At 31.5% G+C, this 26325-nt stretch overlaps 1 protein-coding gene across 9 annotated transcripts in view; it reads right to left on the bottom strand.

Annotated features, from left to right (window-relative positions):
* Hipk (Homeodomain interacting protein kinase) overlaps positions 1–17362 on the bottom strand; it is a 162871-nt gene extending 145509 nt beyond the window's left edge. For 8 of the 9 annotated variants that reach the window (XM_075378800.1, XM_075378792.1, XM_075378791.1 and 5 more), the window contains exon 1: positions 17043–17362. The gene's annotated coding sequence lies outside the window, so the exon portion shown is untranslated. The other variant, XM_075378793.1, reaches the window with a different exon arrangement.
* Positions 17363–26325: the final 8963 nt, after the last annotated feature.

Genomic DNA, 26325 nt, shown 5'->3' with positions numbered 1-26325 from the left:
ACGCAAACAACGAACGACTACTCTTACTAAGTACAAAAGCGATATTTACATTTTAAACGTACTGTAATTCGATATTTTAATACGCTCGAGGAATTTAACTAATTATTTTCAGTCGTGTCGCACGTCTATTAATAAGCACGTAAGCACGAATCGCAATACACATCGACATTAAAATGACCTTGATATTTAGGCTAGATAATTCAAATTAGTTACGCGTTCCCGTTACTTCAATCGGGCGATCAGAAGAAAGGCCGCTAAATTCAGGGATCGGGATGTATAAATATTTATTTATTTTACGATACAAATTAGTTACATTTTATTACAAAAATAATAATAATAATAAAAATAGAAAGTGGAAATCAAAAGTTTAATTAGGTACTTTGTAAAAAGGAAACCCCCCTCTGAATTACGAGGGATATCGACAAAGTCTGATCGAAGAATAGACTCCGTACTCGACCATCCCCTTCCTTATCGACCGAAACTAGGCCCGCTACAAAATCATAATGAAGCGATCCCCCCCCCCCCCACGGCTACATATCTTTCGTCTTGCAGTTACAAAAATCAAACTAAGGGAAATTAAAAATACATATTTACAAGAGAAAAATAAATAAATAAAACGAAACCGAATTACGACAAACAAATTAAAATTAAACCTCAGAAATAATATTTAATTAAAATCAGAATATAATTTCGTCACGCAGGAAAGGAATTTGAAATTATAGATAAAGGATAACGGAATGAAAAGAGCGGCTCGGAAAAATAGCGAGACAAAGGAGAAAAAATGAAAACAGGAGTTGACGTTATCGATAAAATATCACGAGAAATATAAAAATTGGCTGCAAAGCCGGTTGCTTGGAAGCAAAAGACAAGAATGAAGAAATAAAAAACAATTAAGAATACAGTAGACCTACGTAATAAACGTAACTTTTAAATAAAATTAAATAGAAATCGAGCGAATAATGAAAACAGAAAGAAATACGAACCGTATAATTCAGACAAGCGAGTCACGGGAACCTGACGACTTTTAAAGCCAAATATGTCGGCAACCCTGCCGTGTAGACGGAAATCAAAACGGATGAGACCTTGCATACCAGATGTCACATCGGTAACGACGGAACAGTGGATCGCTGTACATTGTGCTCGTAGTGGAAATGTATCTCCGATATAGTGATTTAACTGCGATTACACAGCGACTCGCTGTGCCGTTCCCGACCGCAATACGATATAAGTTGGGAACAAACAAATTTCCGGATTATCGCTTAAAACAAACCACCGGGTTCTACGAGCTCCGTGAAAACTCCAAACATCGACAGTCAGGCGGCAATGATGAAGGGCCGTCAGCGCTCGACCAGAAAGCACGATCCACGGTTTATCAGAAGAATTCTATACTAAGATTTGAATTTTATAAAACGGCGGTACAAGATCTAAGCGAGCGTGACAAAGCAGATCCGATTACAATTTGTGCAAATTTTATTAACATATTTTCCGATAAAACGGTCCCGCTAACGAGTGACGAAGTGCATTTATTTTCATTTATCAGGCGAGATGAACAAACAAAATTTTCATTACCTGTTCGATACGACTCCTAAGCGGCTTTATATGCGTACTCTTCATAGTCCACGCTTTAACTGTCAAAGTCGGAATCACAGGCCCGTTTCTTCGAAGACAAAAGGGCGCGTGTTGACAGTCGATTCGGACTCGACGGTGCTACGAGATTTTTTTGCTCCTGAATCTGTTCGTCGAAGGATCGACTTTAATCCGGTTTGGTTTCACAGAGATAAAGCAACAGCCCGCTATGCCAGAGCACCTGTGGCGGTAGTCGGAGGAGTTTTCATACCACGAGATATCCAAAAGAGAAGATATCGCACGGCCGGCACGTTCTCTAAACGGTCGGTATGCGACTATTTTCTCTAGGTGTAGAGTGTCACCGGCAGACTTAATAACATTAACGAACTAGAGCTTCCGTGCGAAAAGAAATCAGAGCGATCCCATACGACACGGTGTAGGCAGCGATGCGAAATAAACTATAACACTGTACGAAAATGGTGGTATCAGACACCACCGTCTTAAATGATTACTTAAAAATGAAGTTACGCCAATAAATTACATTATATTTGCCGTAATTAAATATTAAGGCATACTTACAGTAGAATGCAAATTAATCCGAAAATAGGGAATTTGTTTATTTCTATGTTATAGCTACATCCCTTGATCCCACCTGTTTTTTAATTACGTGCAATGCGAGGTTATTTTTCTTTGGTTGTTTAGCGATTGTCAATGTTATAGTGTTTTGGAAAAGTTTATTTCATTTTTCATTACAAAATCATATTTTCGTTTTTTTTTTTTGTTCTACGCGTCTTGAATATAAACGGACATACCTCCAAGAAAACGTTCAAAGATTGTTTCTCTTCCTGAACATACCGGTATAATACAACGATAAACAGATTCTACTGTGGTGTCAGACTACAGACAGTGAATGCTATTTTAAAACAATTTAAAGAAACCGGTTCCTTTTCGTCTCAAAGAAAAGGCAAATACGGCCGTAAAAGAATAACTACTCTTGACACAGGATCGGTTATTAGCGAGAAAAAGTAGACTTGATCCAAAATTCTCTGCTATGGACTAATACAGAATTAGCAGCCAGTAGAACGGATTTACACGCGACAACTTTCAGACGCCGACTTCTTGCGGCTGAAGTGAAAAAGCTCGTCGACCAGGTGAAAAGCAGATTTTAACACCGGCAATGTGCAAAAAAAATAAAAGGCTACTGTGGATCAGAGCACGCGCTAACTGGACTAAAGAACACCGGCAAAATGTTGTTTTCCGACGAGTCGCATTTTGATGTTCAGAGACAAAGGGTTCCATACGTCGGCAAAGCGTCAGATGAAAATACATCACCGGCTCATATACAATAATCGGTTAAACATCCCCAGAAAAAATGTTTTGGGTTTGAAGGCCTTTGGTTCATTACTTCCATTAGACGGCATCAAGATTCTGAAAGAAAAATGTCGTGACCTAACTTCAAAACAAATCCCCACAAACAACGGAGGGTTGCGACAAGATTTGGCGCCGTGCCAAAACATTTTGTATTTTTTAATTCGTTTGAAAATCTTCAGGTTCCTGTTACTCACCCCGATATTGCTAGGCATCCGAATCCGTGAACAGCATAATCTCCGCAAAGCTGAAAAACTGGAACGCGTTTGACGTGAATTAAAAAAAGTATTTTAATTTAACATAACCGACATTAAATCCTAATTCGACATTCAGACACAATGAAAATGAAAGAACATTAGGAAAGCCGATCAACAATTATAACGCTTTCTCGTTTAGCCTGTCGCTTATCCCAAAATTATTTCATGAAAATCAGTGAAACAGCCGTTCTGGAATTGCACCGCTATAAACATATAATAAAAAACCACTGTAGTAAGAGAAGAGTTCTTATTCCGTTCAGAAGATATCTTTAGACAACATTTTACGATCGATACATATCGATATTTGTGTAACGGTTATGCGGCCATTTCGAGTAATATATTCGTACGGCTGGTTAACTGTAGATTACTGACGGTAACTGCTTGTACGTCGCCGGAGTAATCCACATGCCGCGGACTACACATGCAATACGTGCGGGGAATGGCTCAGCCCCGTCTATTTCTGTACCCTTCGTACAAGCATCTCCCCCACAGGACCGGTCGCACTCATCCCCCCCTCTTTCACTACACTTGTCAAAGACCCTCCCACGGACTACCCTAGCCGCATACACAACCGTCGCTCAACCTACCGTTTCATTCGCTAGCAGACTGACCTACAGTTAAATCCGCTTCGTTTGTTCGTGCTTTTGTGCTCATTTCAAGTGTTTTTTTTCTATCCTTTAATTTTAATTTTTTACAACGATCGAATGCTAAGACGCCAAAATTCATAAACGCGATTAAACCGTAAGCTAAATGTACAAAGTTAAAAGACTTTAATATAACTTATGTAATAAAAAATAATTTATGAAAAAATACTATTAATTTCCTAAATAATACAGATCTTTGAGAAGGAGTTTCTGTTAGCACGCAGATTTTCCACTCCGTTTCCCGCGCTATTACCGGTTAATTTTCCTGTAACAACAGGAAAATTAACATTTAATTAACCGTATCCCGAGCGACGTGTTAGCTCCGTAACAAATAGAATGTCTCAGGAAGTAGCAAAGCCGATAGTCAAATGCCCACGTTTAATCCTTAAAGACCGCTCTAGTTAAATATCAGGTGCGATTATCACGGCACATTTTTGGTATTCATCAGCAATTAACACGCTTAAAATTAATTATCCATTGCCGACCGGATTCCGTTGAATCTGAATTCTATAATCAACAGGTTTTATCGTACGATATTTTTAATTACAGTTTTTTAAGTCTGCGTATACCGGTACTTATCAAAGTAATTCAATTTTTTTTAATCGGTTCACTTTAGCCTCCGATTAACAAAATTCCACCGAATCGTACAGTACTTCCTGTTTCCTTACAGAAAGGAAAAAGTTCAGTTTTTCTCTTAAAAAAGTAATCCGCTTTAACGTCTTAATTATTTATTTAAAAATAACCGGTGGTTTTTAAACGGCAATACTCGTAAAAATAACTAACTTTACGACAAAAAATATTTAAAATTAACGAGTATATTTATTTTTTAAACGAGTGAAATTAAAACTATTTTTATTCGATAAACACATTGTATTTTACTTATTTAAACCCGTTTTAAATTTTACGCAAATAAATTAATACATTTTTTACATAAATTAATAATTATTTAAACGCAATAAATTTTTATTTTTTAATTATCTAAAAAAAAGTCCCAATTTTGTTGCATCTATTTCATTACTTAACACGAGAAATAAAACGAAACATTAAAGAGAAATTTTAACGTTTTAGAGATAAATAACAGTAAGTAGGTCACTAATTGAAATCAAAAGGAAAATTACAAAACGAATAAGCTAAATAGATAAATAAATTAAAAAACAAAAACCGGCAACGCTGCTTTTGAACTTTCCAACGATTTTCATAAAGTTATAATTGTGAAATCTCCAGCCGACTTAGAAAAAAATATTTTTACTCTTACAAGCTTAAATAAAAACTCCCCTACTTCTCTTACCAAAAACTAAATAAACGCATTTATTCATTATCAGATTTATTCATAAAAACGAAAATAAAACTGACACGTAAATATTCCTATTAAAATTATCAGTGGACAAAAATATGATCTGTTTAAAAAAAAAAAAACAGAAGAATTTAAAAAAATATATATATTTTTATTTAGTCCGTTAATTAACCATACACAAACAACCTTAAACTTATGCGCTTTAATAAAACTCTAAGTTGTCATCATTATATTAAATATTTAAAGTGTTACACACGTTTCCAACTAAATTATGTCATCGCAAAAAGTCAGAACGAGTTTTCAAGGTACAAAAACGGGCTGTCATCTTTAACCGGCAACCGAAAGTATAAATCGTATAGTCTGATTACGGGCCTTATTATGCTTCCACTGCCGTTTTTAATACGAATAAAAATACTGAAACGTATGAAAAATTTTTCCACCGATTTATCTATACCATTAGAGGGTTTTTGTTTGGGATAAACCAAAGAGCTACTCGATCGATCGTTTCTTGGCATAACAGAGAAGGTTTTTAGATACGCTTCATCTCGAAAATATGTAGATGTAGTAGTGGAAATTTACCGGTTAAAGCGAATCGATGAACTCTGAACTGCGAGTATCGCTGTGTGAACCGGGTTTGAACCGAACGATTCGAACGAGTAATATTACAACAAAAATTAAATAGAATTAAATTAACGTTAAAAAAATTTTTTAAATTTCGGTTTAACAATAACGGGCTTTCCACGGGGACTGCGTGTGAACCTAGAACGGCGAGGTATGCGAACACTTCGCGGGAAGCTAGAACAGTCGTCACCATCGACCGGTAACAAACGGGGTGCTCCTGGGGCGCTGTTTTGGGAGGTGCAAAGAGGTCCTATCTATGCAAATAACAGTCCGATTTTCAAAATTCAAACAGGATGTGTGTTAATAGATTGAAGGCTAACTTTTTCGCGCATCAGTTACACTCTCGTTCTAACAAATCACGATAATTCGGAAAAATTAATTTATATTTAACAGATCGACCCGAGAACGGAATAACTGAAATACGATTACTTACTTTATTTCACTGCGTAAGCAGAAGCGCTTTCGCGAACTTAATTCGCACCATCAGCTCTATTACAATTATTTTTTTCTTCTTCAAAAAACATCTTAACTAACAATATATAATATTATATCGCTTATTCATTTATATTTTACGTTAATATTTTTTTAATCTAACTAAATCCTATTAAATTTTTTTAATTTATTTTTTTTATCGTACTTTAAAAGGTAATAAAAAATTAAAAAATCATTTATTTAAATTAAAAATTATAAATCGGAACAAGATGTAAAATATATAAAAAATTGTTTAAAATTATAAATATAGTAAATAAAAGTTTTATAAATTTTGTATAATTTAATTTCGTATAGGTAAGTAATCCTATTTCAATTATTCTGTACTCGGGTTGATCTGTAAATACAAATTTTGTCTGTTATCGCATCACGCGAGAACCAACCGACCGATTACTTTCAAATTTGCAGGATATATTCTTGTCTTCTCAGGGACGCTTTTAAACCACGGATCGAAGCTCTAGCTCCCTTGAAGAAAAAAATAGATCAAATCTTTTACTTCATTATTATATTTCTGCCACCCTGGCATACAAATAAGTTATGAATTTTTCGTCGACAAAGGCGGGTACTTTAGTTACCGTAATTCTATCTTACGTAATAAAGCCTGAATACTATAATTACTATTTATCAGTATTAACCTCTCAACCGTGATAACGTACAGCGCGGTGGTACCCTCTGGGTATATGGGAATGGCACGCGAAGCGAGCTCTTTGGTCATAGGGTAGGCCCTTGGCCCCGAGGAGCCCCCGAGTTGGCTCTGGAATTCGCCTGGGCTGGCCTGAGCCCTGAGGGTCCAGGTTACGGCTAGAAGAGCCGGCTAGTTTAAAACGCGGTTAAAAGATTCTGTTTGACGGAAACTATATTACCGTGTCAAAAATTTAACGAAATTATTAAAATCCTAATTTTTTTGCACCCCGTTCGACGTATACGCAAATAGACGCTGAAAATAATTTTCAATTCCGCCGCGTGAATTATGAATTATTTTGTTGAAATTTTTCACGTTTAATGAATTTACCTCTACCTCTTTATTTATACAACCGACTTATATTTAAATAATTATGATCGACTTTTAATCGCATCTATTTTTATCTTATATTCATAATTTATCTAATAAAGACGCGATCGATTTATTGTTATATAATATAGTAGTACTCTTTATCTACTCATTACTTTATCGGAATAAAATACGTATTTATTTAAACTTGAGGATAAGAATATGGAACTGATAAATTATTTAAACGATTCGTAAAATTTCAACTAAATGAAACATAATATAAATTATATAAATGTAATTTATATAAATTTTATAACAAAAATTTCATTTTTCCCGTATCTTGAATTTTGTCACATCTGAGACGACTACCATCCATCCATACTACTTCCGTTACGAGAAGTTTTACAGTATTTTAAAAAATCATAACTTAAATTGTTTTTACCCCTATCTCTGCGAGATGACGTTTGAAATTTTACCCGCTAAAACTGCATAATTTATAAAAAAGTAAATAAATAATTTCAAGTCACACTTTTGGGAAGAGAGCATTGCTTTGTTAAAAAAAGCTGACAACAATTTTAGAACCCGTCACGCGCTTTAGCCGTGATCCGGGTGTGCACCGCTTAAACACACGTATTTATCATTTAATTAAATACAATATTTTTTCGTTTATTTAATTCTCGCGGGTGTAGCGGTACTAGCGGCGACGGTCGGCACTAACTAAACTAATGTATTTTCACAACTTGCATTAAACAAATCTGGCTTGTAGGATCGGCAGACCGGTGTAGCCGCGCGGCTTAAAGCATCAGGTACCGAGTCAACCAGACGATCGAGTTCGAGACCCGGCTAGACCGAGATACTTTTTTTTTTTACACTTTAAGTATCATTCATTTAATTGTACCGCTCACCTGTGAGGTCACAACACGGAAGACAACTGTACGTCAGTGCTAGCGACTTTTGAAATATCGACTGAATTAAACGAAATAAATAATTAATATTTAAAGCGTAAAAGATAATTTGATAGCCGACTAACCGATTAAAAAATTTGTGTAATTTCAAATTCCCGGTCCAAAAGGACGAGAGAAAATGAAATCTCACAACGGGAAATTCCAAGATGGCGGACTGCGACACTAGTGCTCCTTGTGGTGATAACGGGATAATACACTATTGTACGCACACTTATCCGCTAGTTTAAAGCATTTTTGGGGATGGGGGTACGATTTTGCAAAAAAAAAAAATGTTTTTACAAATATTGTAATTTTTTAATAGTTAACAAACGTGCCGAAGAAAAATATAACCTTAATTAGGCGAAATCTCGAGCTACTTCGGGCGACCTTACTCTTCAGCTTTACCCCCTCACCTTTTAAGATGAAAATCTAACGGCAACAGCGCCTCATATATAGCAGTAATCTGATATCTGGTCAAAATAGGTCCAGTAGTTCTGGAGATATAAGGCGATTTAGAGATCGACACCGAACATACGCGCGCGACATTAACATCCGGTTTTTGGATTTCTTAGGTGTCATAACGTAAAGATCCGCTGAAACCAGCTTATGCCCAAATTGGACCGATTACAATACTTTCCCTTCTACAGCGTTAGCTCTGCTATAACGGTTTCTAAACGGAAAAGCAATAATATTTCAACGGTATTATTTAGAAAGATTTTTTTTTTATATACTAACAAAAATGAAAAAAATTGAAAATAAAAACAGAAAATAAAGTTTTCATTAATTTCATCTCCCCTTTATGATTTTTTACGATTAGAAACAGATAGGAATGAGAGAAAGTTATACCCCGTTCTTAAGATATAAGCGACTAAAAACCAATAAATTGCATTTGTATCTACAGGCTACAAATGATATTTTTTGCTTTTTTTTAAATTCAAGTAATCCCAAAATTTTATAAATAAAAAAAAAAAATGTATAGAGTTATTTACTTTAAAATGAAAAATAATGGATTATTTCTTGGAACAATATGTTCCTTAGTTTTATTAACAACACTCGCGGGAAAATAAGTTTAACAATCAAAAAATTTCACCAATTTATCCGACGCCATTAAGTTCAGCCGGCTAGTAATTTATCTACTCGCTGAACACGCACGCATGTACACAGGCAGAATTATTTCACAATAGTGTAAATGCAAAATGCTTCACCATATTTGAAAATTACACCGGCATTTAATTAAAATTTTCATCGACAATACAAGATATGGATAATAAAGATTAACTTGCTTGTAATTATCGCAATCATACCTTTATCAAACAGACAGTCTCTCTCTCACCTCCATCACTCCTCACCCATTCACTGTCTCTCTAAGGAGTGACAAAACAATTTCCTCTACCTGCACCCTTTCATTACAATTATTATCCCCTTTTCTTATCTAAAGGAATGTCATTCTTGCACTGTCCGAGGAACTGTGCCGGTATCAACTAGAACGACAGGGCAGCTACTTTTTCAAAGCTGATCTCCACCTAAAAATTATCCAAGAACTTTTATACCTGTGTGGGGATCGCATAAAAACCACGACTCTAAAATCTAATGGTTAAATCCTAAAAATTTCTAAAACAATAAAATACAGCCTAGATTACAAAAAAGTGTTCATCTAATGCAGAAAATTCAGAGCATCGTAGATGAAGACCAAAAGTTTAGATTTCAGTTAATTTCAAAAATGCAAACGTATAATTAGTTTACTCAGCGATACAACTGAACAGAGATTTTCCAGTTGTCCGACTATCTGGCCCGATACGTCCACACTAGGTAATTTTAAGATGATTAATACGCTATAAAAAAAAAATCTAAAATACTATTCAAATAAAGTTTCACTTCAACAGAAAATATATTTTTATTGATCTTTGTTTTTACTGGGGTTTTAGATTGACTTTTTTTCAATTCATACAGCACAAAACACATAAATTTAGGCCTGTGTTTAACTAATTATAAGAATAACTTCTGAAAAGATTGTCAGTTAATATTGTTATCGGTCGAGAACAAACTATGCTGTAATGACTTGCATCCAGTGTAGTCGAATGAAAAAAGATCATGAATGTTTTTTCTATTGTTATGGACTACAAAAAGTTTTGTTGAAGTACAAAAAGAATGCGATTCTACACACTCTGTTTAAAACTATTACTTGATCTTCGGGAGCTCATAATCGATCGACATTAATAATCTGTAGTCTGTATACAGAATACTTTTTTTTTTAATAGAAATAATATTTTAAAAGTGTTTTGATTATCAACTGTCACTACATTTTAATCGGTTAAATGTACTGTAATTTTTAAGAAATCACATTTTAATAACGCAGTAATTAACTCAATTTCTCTTCAATAAGTTATTGTTACGTCTTTTGCTATAAAACAGAGGGGTAGTAAATTTTAATTTTCAGATAACGACTGTTAAATCTTTTATTACCCCATTTCTATTCGTTAGATTTTTTCAAATCGTATTGTTTTTAATTCTTTTATATTTGTCTTTTTATCGAGTGTAATATCCATTAAACGTTAGAATTATACGCATCCACTTCATATGATAATCTTTTTTTAATTTTCTGATTATAGAGATTTCTGAAATGTATACATATAGAGCAAGTCAAGAGTACGGAAACTTCTCAACAACTTGAAAACCGTAGCAGATAGAATACTGTAACTTTCAGAATAAGGTATCCGTCGACTACTTTACCTTATGATGAGAAATAGAATTTCAACCCTTTCTTGGGGGCGGCCCAAGAGTTGCAACACAAATATTTCAAACGGTTCCACCCTTTGTGCGATACATCATTTCAAAGGTCTCTTTAAGACAAGAAAAATATAATAAATAAAAAGTCGGTACGATGTCTGTATCCAAAGTGACGGCAGGAGAAAGTTTGGATTTTGAAAAGAATTAGATCGAATTTAAGAAAATGTTATCGCAAATAAATAAATTTATAACGATTTGATTAAATGGATATTATCAAATAGATTTATGTTTAACAAAAAATATTTATTAAGCATAACATCAGCTTATTTACTTACATTTCATTTTAAAAAATGTTTGAAACTTCCTCCTTCTATCGTTTGACGATATGCCAGTCATTGTCATCGTAAAAGGATTATACTGCATTGTTCAATGATTCCCAAGCGAAATTTTATGATGATTCTCAAATTCTATTTTGTAAATCATCAATATATTGGGCATTATTATGATAAACAAAACTTTTTAAGCGGCCCCATAAAATGTAACCCGATGATGACAAGTCGGATGATCTATTTGACCCCTTCTATTTATCTATTATCACCGGCCGTTCTATTTGACCCCTTCGGCCGATCCATCTTCCAGGAAAAAATGCGTTTAAAATTTCATGTTCCTCAAGACTGAAACGGGGCGGGACACAATCTTGTTGAAACCAAATGTTTTGGATGTCGGGGTCGATAAAATTTTGAATGTTTTGAACGATACGGTCAAAAACCAAAGCTCATATTTCACCGCGTTTAAATTTCCATCAAAAAATATAGGCCCTATCAGTTATTCACCTATAATACCTGTCCATAATTTACTTTGACCGGATAATATGCATGTGCCTCACCGACACCAGAATGGATTAATATTAGTCCAGTATCTACAATTACGGCGAGTTACATCGCCGTTTAAAAAAAATGTAGCCTCATCACTAAAAACTATGTTGTTTAACAAATTAGGATCTGCACAAATATTGTTCGTCACCGAACAATATGAAAATTTCTAAATTTTCTATTAAAATTTCATAGAACTCAAGTTTTCAATCGTATTCTTCATTAACTTCTTGCACGGGATGAATTTTGAAGGGTTTGAAGTTTTCACCTTTTAATGTTAAAATACTGATTATGTTCCCATGCTGCTGTTTCAGTTAAATGAGTAATTCTTAATAAATTCTTGCGTAATCTCTAACGATTTATCATTTGTTGGAGATTAAGATCTCCTTGGTTTCCCTGTTTCTTCAAATTGTTTGATGGTTTTTGACGCTGTACCTATTGAAACAGGTTTATGATTTTAAATATCGCACTGAACTGAACGATTCAAAAACGTCATTATACGACCTAACTTTATCACTAAAGCCCTTCATCGTTAAAAGTGTGACCCTCTCCTGTTTACCAACTACTAAAAAGTCGATAGCAATGTCAGCAGCACGTAGCACAGAAAAAGAATTAATTCGGCAAAAAACAATTACAAAAAGAGTAAAGAAGATGTAAATAACAAAAGCGGCTAAAAAATGCAATATAAGTAGATAAAATCAATTAATTACCAACCGATCACAATAAATTCTCATACTACTAACTACAATGTAGTAGTAATGAAACACTAAATTGAATATTACATAATAATGATGTAAACTTCATTTTTGCAACAACGGTAAGGGACCATCAATGATTGACAGATCAGGTGACAATACGTTTATTTATGTACTCTTAAATTGGAACAAAAAAAAATTTTTGTTAAAAAATATTTTCTTTTAATTTTGAAAATTTAACTTTTAAACTAATTTTAATTAAATCTGATTAAATTTTAATTTCTTTTTACTTAATGTTATTATCTGAAGTTACTAAATTTAGTTAAACTCCAATTTTATTCCACCACAATTTTGGGTACAGACATCATACAAACCTTTTATTTACACCATTTTCTTGTCTTAAAGCGTCCTTTAAAATGATGTATCACACTACGGATGTTACCATTTGAAATATTTCTGTCACAACCCTTGGGCCAACCCCAAAGTAGTTGATCAATATACCTTATCCTGAAAGTTACAGTATTCTACCAGGAACGGATTTAAAGTTGTTGAGGGTCTTCGTACTTTTAAATATGCGTATACGTGTGAGTAGTAGGCGCGCGCGCGTGTGTATGTGCACGCGCGGACCTATCTTCTTAAGTAAGAAAAACTGAGTATGGAAAAAGATGGGTTGGCTATTTCTTTTTGACATTAACAGCTGAAGTAAAAGCAATCTTAATTTTGACATTGATGGTAATAGTTTCAAATGGACTTTTCCAAGTACCGCCCATAGAATATAGACAGATTTATGAATCAGGTGATGATGTAAGTAGTTAATTTTTTGAGATTTGAATATTTATTTGCTTGCTAATTGTAGGAAGATTTTTTTAACACATTTGCTAATTAATAATTAATTCATAGTATATCAGTGATTTTCATTAATATATTTTCGATTAATGTAAAAATCGATTTATACTTAATAGTAGTAGTATATTAATCGATCATATACTTATTTAGGGCAGCTAAATAAAGCGTAAAACCCCTAACTAAGTATCAATCATTCTTACCAGCAGCTTCTTCCATTGCAGGTCATGTAAGAGTAGTTTTTTACTGAATTTGACAACTTATCGCTAGTTTTATTATTAGTAAAAATTGTAAATTTAAAACACAACTGAAAAACAAAAGACTAAGTAAAAAATAAATAAACAACTGTAAACAAACAGTTTCAAACACAAGGCTAACCGATGCAAACAATAAAGCAGATGCATTTTATTGTTTTAAATAAGCACACAGTAGTGGAATTTTAAAAAAATTATATAGTTCAGTAAAAATTATTCTTATCTAAAATAAGTTATTGAAACAAATTAAATGAAAATATGAATATTTCTGTATTGCGTTATCAATTACATCTCAGATACACCGACTTTTTAAAAATGCCTATTCATAAAAGAAAGTTCTTTTTTAACGAAAAATTTAACCTAAATAAATGTAGACTAAAAAACCTTAAATATAAAGTAAAATCTGTATTATAATAATAAAGCATTGTATGCAACTTATAAAAAAATAATTACCGATAATGTAAAGATATATCGCACAAATAAATATTTGTTTTTATAATTAAAAAAAACATTTGTTTTAATCTGAGAATTTGTTCCTAACGCTCACATCGCATACTAACCTCATGTAATTAACCTTAGAAGAATTGGCCGGTTGTTAGGCTTGGTTAGGCTAGGTTAAATGAGTCAATAATTATATATAATAACCAATTAATTTAGTCCAAAAATAATTTATAATACAATTGTACAGTAGTGAATTACAAATCTTTTGTTGAAGGTGTGTGTAACTTATGAGGGACATAACTTTGGTAAAAGCATCATCACATTGACGCTTTATGCGAGTCATCTCCATTAGAATAGAATATATAAAATTACAGTTATTTGAAAACTAATATTACTATCATAATCGACAAAGAAAAAGTAAAAACTCCATCATTTTATTACAACAAAAAAATGTAAAATTTAAAAACTACAGCTGTGACAGCTTTTTGTTTTATACTGATAATTTATCCCACGACCATAACACAACATATGCCAAGATTATTTACTTTTGAATGCACATCATCCTTCTAAATTATTTCCCAAAACAATAATAATTCAAACATTTTAAATAAACAATACACAAAGAATTAAAATGTAAAAATACAGAAATGACCTAAAAAAAAAATATATACACTCGCATACATTTATCACAGTAAGGGTTTCCTCATAAAACTGAAAAGTATTCAAGTAATATTAAAAAAAGAAATTATAAAAATGTTTTGTAAAAATATGACAAGTTTTGTTTATTAAAAAAGATAATAACATAGAATGTCTTGGTTTTAAAGGAAATGCTTATTCACCGTACTATTTTTGTAATTAAGTGAAAATTAAGTTATATTATATCTTAGGTGCTTAAAAAGGAAGTATAACATTCTAGAAACTTCATATGATTACACACTAATGGTAGTATGAGCTAAATCTCAGCAAAAAACGGTCTACTTCATATTGTTTTTTTTTTGTTTTTAGTACTTTGCATCATTAAAATACATCATAATTGAATTTTGTTTCATCAAATTCCAATAAACTCAATGGCAGAACTGTTCAGTTGAAAACTCTTAATTTTGAATTTCAATCAGATTTGGAATTTTTCATTCACTACAAATTCATTTGTAATCTAATGCATTTAGGCATTATGGCTTCCTGCAGCGTATCATTCTTTCAAAAATATAAAATGCAGTCGTTAATATTTTTTTTCAATTTACCATTACTTTTACCTTCTGATAAAATAAAAACAGAAAAAATACTTATTAAAAGTATGAATAGCAGCAAAATTAACTCAAAATTCAAATCGTAAAACACACAGGATATAAAATCGGGCATTACTTTATTTATAAATTATTCAACAAATAAATTTTTTTGAATTGATAAAAAAAACAGAAATAAAAACTATTAGAGAAGAGCAACACATAACTACAAGGTGCATTTCCAATGAAAACAAGGTTTCACAATATTATGGCGCTTGCCAATTTTGAATTAAACTAATCAACACAATAGTGTTGCTCATCCACGTGTAAAAAATTACAACCTATACAAAATTAAAATCGCTTAAACTAATAAATTAAATATACTTTAAAATATAATAGGTAGTTTAAACAAAGGAACCCAAAGGCTTGGTCTAGTGGTGAACACGTCTTCTCAAATCAGCTGATTTGGAAGTTGAGAATTCCAGCGTTCAATAACTAGTAAAGTCAGTTATTTTTACACGGATTTGAATACTAGATCGTGGATACCGGTGTTCTTTGGTGGTTGGGTCAATTAACCATACATCTCAGGAACGGTCAAACTGAGACTCAACAAGACTACACTTCATTTACTCTCATACTTATCATCCTCTGAAGTACTATCTGAAAGGTAATTACCGAAGGCTAAACAGGAAAAATAAAGTCTAAACAAAGGAAGTTAATTATTATTTCATATTCAAATTAAATATGTGTAATGTAAGCTATGGTTTATGAAAATTATACTCAGAATTTAACCATACTATTAAGAGTTAACTGTCCCAATACCTGTAGCAGAAACAAACAATACTTACAATAATAACATTTCTTTCTATTGATTGTTAATAAAAAAAAAAGTAACACAATATTTTTTTTATCTCAGTGTTAATGATTAGGAATTAAATTTTATCATAAAACATGCTATAATCACATAAGTAGTTAAAAGCACAGGTGGTTTTATTCGTTATAATATAAATTCACAATCTAATGCAAAGATTTTTCTGTTATTAAACACAACATTGTGTTCTACCATGGTTTATAAACCATATAACAAACTTAAAAACGAACCAAGAAAATTAAAATAAATTAATATGCCTTTATTAAAAAATTACATTAACAAATTTTAGCAAAATTAACAGTAGCAGGCTCATAGCAAAAGAGAAAATAATTTAATTCAAACACTAGCTGTAATAATTTATTTACATTCGCCTGTTTGGTAAATTTAAATTTTTGTTAATGAACACATAGGAAATAAAACCACATAAATAATGGAAAATATAAACAATACTATCCGAGAATAAACATTTCAAAAATTTAAATAGCAATAGAGGCGTTACCAGTTAGTTGTTCAACGAGTTTTATATGAAATTTCATGAAAAATATAATAAAAGTATAAAATTCGAAAAGGAATTATTTTTTTTATTATTCAGGGGTAAAAATAAACTGCAAAAACAAAAAAATAATAAGAGAACTTTACCATATGGTAACTGAATGTTTAACTTGTTACGAATAAATAAATAAATTTGATGAAATAGAAAATAATAAATATAATCTACTTACACCACAGAAATTATAAGATGTACTTATATCATCCGAAAGTTGGGTTTAACATTCTTAATTCAATGTAATAAGTTCAACACTAGCTTATATGGCACCTCAACACCAGAGACGTCAACAAATGACCTCAAATGAACTTCGTTCTAAAATTTCATTTCCCACTAACACTCATTAATTTAAATACAACAAAATATAAACACATCATTCAAAACAAATCATTTACCTCTCACACTCCGTAATCGTCTCTAAGGACTCTACTTTCATACTGAAAACATCCGGAACAAAGAAGGGCTTGCTCAGATTCCAGCCATCTTGAAAACAACTTTACTTGGGTTTTGGGATACTGTCCTCCAGAAATATCTCCAAAACAACTTGTTCAAACATTAAATACACTGCACATACTTATAATTAAACACCCCATTTACAATTAGAGTGTGTCAAAGTTGGGTAACACAACGTATACCCAATAATTCAACCTTTTTCACTTCATAATGATGCACGCACAATACAACACAGTTCATTACGTCCTTCGTCAACCTTCGCGACTAATCGTGAACGCAGTTGTATAGTTTTTACTTCTACACTTTTACGTTAGAGTGCTTTCGGTATTGGTTTTTGGAAATAAGAATGAAATTTCGACTCAATGAATCTCCTGTAATTCATAAACTTCGTAAAAATTATAATTAAATAAATAATTCGAAAAAATTTATAAACGCAACTTATACTATCATTTAGGAAAATTTATTCATTTACCTCAAAAATATTTTACACAAAACGAAACTGTGATATAAATAAATATATCGTAAATTGCTGTCCTATTTCTTGTACAAAATTTTCGTGAAGAATATTTTTCCGAATCTACACTTTTCGAGTAAAATCGAAGTTTTCGAGTAAAATATATTAAATGCGACTACAGTAGGAGATCCATAATGAAATTAGCCAAAAAATTACTAAGTAACAGTTATGCGTCATTGTAAATTATGTAATCACAAACAAACTGATGGTAAAAATAGGTTTCCTATTTTGATAATATTTAACGACTGCGTTTATACGTTAATGTTACAACAAAAAGTAAATGCTGTTAACATTATAGTCTATATTATTTTTTAAGTGATTTAAAAAGTAAGATTTTTTTTAAGCGCGTAAATCATAAGGAGGACAAATTTAGAAAGTATTGTCCACGTTAGAAACGATTTTTTACTAACTCATACGCAATTTTAATTCTATAATTTTTTGCAGCTGATTAAGGACACAGTCAATAATATTTAATTATTTATACTTACAAAACTGAATTATTCGTAATGTAATTTTTATGGGTCAAATAATAATTTCCAGCTCCTCTACTTCGAAGTTGAGGGTTGTTCACAGTTATGTTTAATTTGATTAAGAATTTCAAAACAGACACGAACATAAACAACACTTATTAACGTAACAACTTAAAACAAGTTTCATCGTTAATTTATTAAAAACTACATTAATAAATTATTCGATGAAAACAGAATCTTGTCTAAGACTTGATTTTTTACAGATAAATCACCATAAACGAATAATAAGATTTCATGCTCCCTACACGTAAATAAACACCAATAACAAAACAGGCGTTAACTGTTAAAAAAAACAGTTGTTAATAGATAATCTATGTTACTTTAATAGAAAACTTAATTGTTAACTTCATTCCAATATGAATAGAAAAAATATTTTTTTAAAGAAATATATAAACCTGATTTTAATTTAAGTGAATTTTTTTAAACAAAAATATTATAATATTAAAATTTCATTTTGGCCAACAAACAATACTTATTTAAAAAATGGGAAAAAATCATAACTGAATGATGTATAATAACATGTTATCTCAAAGCTATTTTATCACCTTTTAGGTCAAATGATGGTTAGGAAGTTTATAAACATATGTTATTTATTTTTTATATGTAAAATAATGCTGGTAATACAAGATTAAATTAAATAGTAACTTATATGTTTTATATGAAGATTACTTTATTCTACATCCATATTTTAAGTTTAATTTGTATATTGTAAGAATTTTTAATATGCTACTTTCAAAGTAGCATGCCAGAATTGCTGGCATGTTCTTTCTTTGAAAGAACTACTGGCATAGCTTTATTTAGTTGGGACCAACAGTTAGCTTCTACAGAACTGTAAAGACTGTAATTGTAACCATGTTCTGCTTCCATTGTTTATGAGAAGGAAGAATAATTTGGCTATGAATACACATTTCCGGGAATGCTAACAAATCTGCAATTATCAGATGTGTAGAAGTCACACGATTTTCTTGATTAACTGTTCCCTTTTAACAGATAATATAGACCTAAAAAGAAATAACATTTGAAAATAAACAATAATTTAACCGTTTTAGGTTAATATATTTTGAGACTCCTCTTAACACTATTTAAACTCAAGTACTTATTATTCAATGTAATCAACTGACAAATTGTCTTTGCCTCAGATATGCCATATAAACTTTTTATTGTATCAGGTTTTTTTTTTGAAAACTATTCTACAAACCAATTTAGAAACCATTTGTTTTTATGTTAAATGAACACCACTAGTAATTTTAACTAACCTTAGATGAATAGAAATAATGAATTCATAATTTATTATATTTTAATAGTTTTTTCTTGAAAAGTGGTTCTCACTTTTTGAGGGAGCCCTGAGAGATGATTATATTTCAGACAGGAATGTACATATGTTTAGGAAAAAAGATTAATAATGATTACAAGCTTTTGATTTCACTTACATTATACTTTCAAACTATAAAATTGGTTTTATTTGATGTAAAGACTAAAGTACTACACAAACTAGCAGAAAAACTTAAAAATTATACTCTTTTTAAATAATTTAATACATAAAAAATTATGAGAATCCCTTTATTAATTTATCTCTCCATTAAGCTTAAGTCTTGGTCAAGACATAAAACTACTTTTGTTCAGAGCTAATCCCTCTAAAGGTTGTTTGATTCTTTCCTCTTCACACTAGTTTTCTTATCCTTTATTTATGCAAGGCTTTGGAACTGCATGAGCCACCAGGCTAATAATATCTGTAGCTTCATATTGGTACTTTATAGGCAGTCAGCAGGACAGTTTCTTCTTTACTGATTCAGATAGAATTATGTGGGGAAATGTTTAAGGACTTTTGTTTCCTAACAACCAAATTTATGAGTAAGGCCCTACTAGGAGACCTTACCTTACAACATTTCATCCATTAAGCTTCTAAAATGGTAATTATGTTTGGAAATTTTTTCATTTTACCTCAAAATATTTTCTAGAATTTTTTTCTGATCTGTTGAAAAGAGTTTGTGATGTAATTTTTAATGAGAATTTCCCTACTTTTACCAGGAAATTATACTTTCTTGGCTGTTGCAAAATGTAGTGGAAGGAACCCATTGCTGTGGTCAAAGAATGATTCTCCCCTGAATTTTCCTATTTCTTGATCTGCAAATCTTAAAATCATGGTTACAAAATTCTTACATATGCCTATTGGCTTCAGTATTTTGCTAACACTGACAGAAATGTCTTTCAAGGCATGTGTGCCATCCTAATGACTGAAATATGTAATCAAGTACTGGGGGGGCCTAGAAGATGACCTCCAGTAAAGCCTAACAGAGCTAGAAACAAAGGGGGTGGTATGGTGATCAGGACTGTCACAAGGTGGGTGTCTTCCTCTATGGGGTCAGGATGGTCTCCCAAGTTTAATTTTTAAATTCTTCTATTAATTCTCATTCTTTTCCAGTCAAAGAGGTGACAACTTCTTTTGTTTCCATCCCTTTACCCAAAATTCCTGTCCTATCTTTATTTATGTGAATGGTTGTGTAGCTTACCTTCAGTGGGCAAAAGGAAGGCAATCATTACTCAATAACCAATGTACTGAATGAAGTTCACTGACTTTCAACACAAATCTTTTTGTTCACTTGAGGTTAGTTTTCTAATTTACACTGCGTTACTCAGCTTAGCAGGGGGATGTCTTGCAGGTTAACTGATAAAATTAGAATGAGAAAGCGTAAGAAATTCTTCTAAAATTATGTTTTGTAGGTACTGAACATCATTAAAAATTATCACTGCCATTCACCAAAACTGAAATTCTTAAGCATAAGCTCCTTTATCCTAGAAAATAAATTAAATTTGAAATTCAATTCATACAAAACGTGTATATTTTAAGAACCGCAAGGTTATAGATAATGAATATTAATTATCCTTATGACCCTTGTAACCAGCAACTTTAAGACTTAAAATAAATAGACAGCTCTCCGGGTTCTGTTTTGTTTTTGTATATAATAGTTCATTTATTTATATGTTTATCTTCTATTAAAAATTCTTCCTCTGTTGAAGTTCAAGGGCAAGTCAAAAATTATTTACACTTTTGGTTCTACAATTTATTTACACAAAGATAAGGGTTTAACATGAACATAATTTTTCTAGTCATCTCCCTTGGCAATACACTTGGTCTAGCAGCCACAAATTTGTGTATTCTTTCCAAGAAGAAGGTTTTTAGTCGGTCATGAAGCCACTTTTGCACATCTAAGTCTGTAGAAAATCAACAACCTTGCAAAGTTGGAGGAAGCAAGATCTGGGCTGTAGAGAGGGTATTCCAGTAATTCAAAATTCAACTTGTTGATAATTTGAATGGTGTGGTGAGCTGTGTGTGTGAGCAGATGCCATGCAACAATACTTTCTTCAACAATAGACTTTATGGAAGCTGGGCTCGATGTGGATGGGCAATGATGTTCAAAGAAAATGTTACCTCATCGATGATAACTTATCTATTCTCCAGTAGCATCTCTCAAGCTTGTTGAATCTTGTCATACGTGATGGAAGTTGACGGGCATCCTATTCTTTCTTCATGCGTCACACTTATCTGAAACCGAGGATGAAAATGTGCGTTTCCATCCCTGAAAAAAGACTTTTACAAGATAAAGTACAGTCTCCCATTGTGATAAAAGTCTACAATGAATTTCAGCCCCTATCACACACTTCAACCAGAGAAATTAGATCACTGCTCCTTGTTACAAACTGCTAGTGGAACAGAAATGTTTATACCATGATATCCAGAAGGCAAAAGACGCAATTGGGTGATAAAACTTTGCACACACGTCTGCAGTCATACCAACTCTAAGAACGCATGAGTAGAAGGCAGTATGACAACCTTGAACGTGGGTTATGGAGAAAGTGTAGATCATTTTTGATGCGACCTCATCTTTAATATTTAAATTAATGAAATAACAACAAAAAGTACAAATGACGTACTTAACAAATATTTTCTTAAACATTTTTAAATTAATTATCTCATATTAAAATATAATTTTATGATAAAGTAATACAAAAAATATTTTAGAAAGTATTTGGTAAACCATTTACTTTGGCAGTTTCATTATTCACTCTCTCTCTCCCTCTATATATATATATAATTTAACAAATTAAAATTAATTACAAATTTTAACTTACTGCTTACTTTCCCATCTAGTGCTACAGCTGTAGAAAGTATTGTAATCGGTCCAATTTGGGTATATGTGGTTTTCACTGAATTTTGATACTGGATGGAAATTATTGTATGTCGCACTCTAAATCACCTTTTATCTCTAGAACTACTGGACTGATTTTGACCAATCTTGGTCAGATTAATTTTCAAATTCAAAAGTGAAGTGGATGAGGCTGTAGAGCATTGATTCTCAAACATCTTTGCCCACTGTCCATATTGAGAATTAAATATTTTCTAGCGTCCCCCCCAAAGTTTTAAACTTACAATGTGTTAAAAATAATAATTGTAACTGCTGTTTTTAGGATGCACTCATAAAAAACAGCAATTGCAATTATGTGTTTTAAATGTGGTATATCCTATTTCTGAATTAAAACTTGCATTTTAAATGAAAGCAATTAAAACATATATTTTATCATATTTGTAAGTATTTTTATTAAAACTGCTTTCAAAAAAAATTACAATTGTATCTATATAGTTATAGATAAACAAACAATAGTGATAGCATTTTCAATTGATCTTGGGTTGATATATATATATAACATATATCTCATAACATATAACATAATAGGTTGTAGTCTCAATCTTTAAAGATTTCAATGCTACATTAAAGACCTTGTAATTTGTCATTCAAGCTAAATCAAAACCCTTCAATTTTCATATTTATTTGTATCAATATGTTGCTTAGATTGGGAGATATGCAGCATAAAGTGGCCTTTTCTCTTTAAAGTGGAATATTTCGGTTCAGAAAAATTGTAGACATACAAAAAAAAAAATAAATTAAAGCAAGTGTTAAACTTTTAATGCAGTTTACTGAAAAAAATTTGTTTCCTCATGTTCTCAATCAAATATGAAGAAAAACTTTAAAATTTTTAAAACTTTTCTTCTTACTGATTTTTTTTAATTTGATGATTTTTGAAATCTGAAGTATACTGTCGAAAAGTAGAGTATTAAAGCTTTAATTTTTTTTGTTTATCTCTCTAAGCTTCCTGGTTGAATACAGTCATTTTTTATCATAAAATATAGGTGCCCTTTAATTTTTTGCACTAGTGTAGTAGGTATTTAATTTTAGTTTGAAATATCAGGAAAACATAATTCTTGCCCTTTTTTTAATCAGTCATCACCTTCCTAGACCGCCTGAACGCCCCCACCAATTTTCTTTGGAGTTTAAGTGGATGTTAAAATTTCTATATAGAAAACATTATAATCCTATATAATGAGAAGCAACCAAATGGTATTTTTCATCACCAATGATAGCTAGGTAATTCTGATTAATATATACAAAAGAGTTTCAAATATAAAAAAGTAATTTTAATTCTCTGTTCTTAAATCACTTCAAGGTAGATACAACTCATTGAACAAACACTTTGATGATTGAATTTGTCATTAAGGTCATAGCTTCTATTTCTCTTCTTCCTGATTATTTTAATAAATATCTCATTAACAGGAGATGTATAGATGTGTTGTGCAGAAAAATATTACATTTTTTATGTAATTTTATCTCAGATTCATACAAGGTTAAAAATCAATTTGAAAACAGCTACCTGTCAGTCCATAATGTATGAATGATAAGCCGTTCAGAAAGGGTCAGGAGAGAGTGCTACACCAATAACTAATGGTTTATCAGCTATCGATCAAACTAAGATGAATTGATTAAAAACATTGACATTAAAAAAATAATTTAAAAAGAATCTCGGACATTTAAAATTAGTGAAGGGAATAACTGAAATGAAAGTTCAATACAAATTTTTCAAAACTTGCACTAGATAGTTTGCTCCCTTTTTCAATTTAAAAATAAAGAAAGAATGAAGCAACCGATCTTCTTTATTAGTTGTGTAACAGCAGCTTAAAAAACTTGATAAGAGAAAACAGAGAGAAGTCTTTAGACGCTCTAATTTGTGATGAAATATAAGTGCAATATTTTACCAACATAGGCATCATTCATACCATAGCTACTGTAGTAGCAACCAAAATCACCGGCACCTCCGGTTAATTACTGCTTCACCCTTGCCAACCTAAAAATTAGGAGAAAAATTAAGTGGAATATTAAAGTATGTTCATAATACAAGTAAAGAATTATCTAAAAAAAAACTATTTTACTCTTCGAATAAAATTTTGAGATACAGGATCCATGGCAACCATACTTCTCCACCTCTTGACCGATTTGTAACCAAAATTAAATGGCATCTAGATTTATTTTCAGAAGTAATCATACAAAATTTTATAAATATCTGTTCATCTGGTCTGAAGATATCAAGAAAAATGATAACTTATGAAAAAAAGCCAAAAAAAAGATTAGAATTAAAACCCCTCCCCAACCATGAATAATATCATTCAAATACATAACCAAAGTAAAAATAATGTAATGGAAATATCTAGTTAGCTCAAAAATTTGATATTGAGTTCAGAAAAAAGAATGGTTTTTGACGCCCTCTTGCTAAATTAAGGGAATCTCAATAAGACCAAACTTCATCAAAAACTACCTTATCTACCTTAAAGGCATTCAATTAGATGAAAAAAAAATCTACTTACCCTTAAAAATCTAATTAATTTTGAGATACGAGACTTATATTTCCCTGTCCCTTTGACTAGTTGTGACAAAAATTAAGTTGCATCAATGCCTCATACACAGAAGAAATTATCATGCAAAATTTCATACAAATCAATCTATCTAGTCTGTAGATAACAAACAAATAACCGGCCAACAAACATCTCTGGAATGTTTTCAATGATAAATAAAATCGTATTCTTTTATAGGAGGGTCATGAAATGTTAAGATATGCAAAAAATCCACAAACAATATTTGATCTGATTTGCATACTTTTCCTTATATCAGTGTTTCTCAACCTGTGGGGCCTTCCTAGGGGGTTATCATGCCCCCCCCCTAGGGAGGCATGATAACACTAAGTGGGGGGCATGAGCATATTGAAAAGAAAATATTTAAAAAATTTACTAATTTACTGAAAGAAATGCAAAACAAAATATATTCTGTTATAATAAATAATAAAATACACATCTAATACACTGATATCAGTGATATTTTATTATTTAAATACACTAATATAATAGACTAATAAATAAGATTGTATCGGTACTGCACAATGTACTTGTATTTAATAATTAACTTATCAACATCAAATTAAAAAAATAGTTTAATAATTATTAGTGACTCTCTTGGGCCTTGCAGAGCAAAGTTTTTTGAAGGAAGATTTAATATTAGAAATAGACAAAATAGAAACATTGAGTTCTTTTTATATTTGACTGAGATCTATATTTTTTCTTCAAAGCAGTTACTGCTGCTTCCTGTTTCGCAAAGGTAGGATGTTGAAAATGGTGTTTGAAATGCTCTTGTTTTCAGTGCAGAAAACTCATCATCCACTCCTAAGAGTAGAGTGATTTATTACTAAATTATCTTTTAATTTTGCCATTTGCGGTGAAGTCTATGACGATTTCTTCTTTGGCAGTTGAGAGCTCTTCAGGAGTATTTTGAAACTGGATCCCTAATGCACTCGTAACTTGCTACAAAGTTGTCGTCAGCAAGAAAATACTTTTTAAATTCTTTGCCAGCATGGCGAAATGATTTTCAATAGTTACAAAAACAACTTTCACATGTTGTTCTTCAGCCTTGTAAGTTTGAACAAATTCATCCACACTTGCAAACATTTCCAGGTTTTTTTTTGTTTTAAATTTCTGCTTCACAATTCCAATTTTCTACAAAACGCTTTAACTTTTATCACTTGTATCCAACATGTGTGTATTTGCTCCCTGGAGTTGAAGATTCAAGGTATTTAATTTCATAAATATGTTGACCAAGTAGCACAATTCCATCATAAATAAACCATATCAAAACTTCTCGGCTTCCAGTCAAGTTTCCTCTTCTAGAAAAATAGCAATTTCATCAATTAATTCAAAAACACATTGCAAAAATTTCCCACGTGATAACCATCTTGCCTTGCAATAAAATAGTAATGTTGAGTGTACTGCACCCATGTCTACAAACTGCAAAAAAGATTCTTGAT

This window comes from Lycorma delicatula, chromosome 11, assembly GCF_047948215.1.
Source record: "Lycorma delicatula isolate Av1 chromosome 11, ASM4794821v1, whole genome shotgun sequence".
NCBI lineage: Eukaryota > Metazoa > Arthropoda > Insecta > Hemiptera > Fulgoridae > Lycorma > Lycorma delicatula.
Note: the sequence above shows the minus strand (reverse complement) of the source record. Positions and strands in the feature narration are given on the sequence as shown.